Below are 1,100 nucleotides of genomic sequence, written 5' to 3'. Positions count from 1 at the left end.
CTATACTCCTGACCCCTGCATTGTATACGCTATGTTGTGCTATATTCCTGACCCCTGCATTGTATACACTATGTTGTGCTATATTCCTGATCCCTGCATTGTATACGCTATGGTGTGCTATACTCCTGACCCCTGCATTGTATACGCTATGCTGTACTATACCCCTGATCCCTGCATTGTATATGCTATGGTGTACTATACTCCTGATCCCTGCATTGTATACGCTATGATGTACTATACCCCTGATCCCTGCATTGTATACACTATGGTGTACTATACCCCTGACCCCTGCATTGTATACACTATGGTGTGCTATACTCCTGACCCCTGCATTGTATACACTATGATGTACTATACTCCTGATCCCTGCATTGTATACACTATGGTGTACTATACCCCTGATCCCTGCATTGTATACGCTATGCTGTGCTATACTCCTGACCCCTGCATTGTATACACTATGGTGTACTATACCCCTGACCCCTGCATTGTATACGCTATGGTGTGCTATACTCCTGACCCCTGCATTGTATACGCTATGCTGTACTATACTCCTGACCCCTGCATTGTATACACTATGGTGTACTATACTCCTGACCCCTGCATTGTATACACTATGGTGTACTATACTCCTGACCCCTGCATTGTATACACTATGGTGTACTATACTCCTGACCCCTGCATTGTATACACTATGGTGTACTATACTCCTGACCCCTGCATTGTATACACTATGGTGTACTATACTCCTGATCCCTGCATTGTATACACTATGGTGTACTATACTCCTGACCCCTGCATTGTATACGCTATGGTGTACTATACTCCTGATCCCTGCATTGTATACGCTATGGTGTACTATACTCCTGATCCCTGCATTGTATACACTATGGTGTACTATACTCCTGACCCCTGCATTGTATACGCTATGCTGTGCTATACTCCTGACCCCTGCATTGTATACACTATGCTGTGCTATACCCCTGATCCCTGCATTGTATACACTATGGTGTACTATACTCCTGATCCCTGCATTGTATACACTATGGTGTACTATACTCCTGATCCCTGCATTGTATACGCTATGCTGTGCTATACTC

The sequence above is a fragment of the Staurois parvus genome, unplaced genomic scaffold, assembly GCF_062004578.1.
Source record: "Staurois parvus isolate SC_StPar_1 unplaced genomic scaffold, SC_StPar_1.0 ptg000121l, whole genome shotgun sequence".
In the NCBI taxonomy this organism is placed as follows: Eukaryota; Metazoa; Chordata; class Amphibia; order Anura; family Ranidae; genus Staurois; species Staurois parvus.
The sequence above is the reverse complement of the archived record's forward strand: the minus strand, read 5'-3'. Positions refer to the sequence as shown.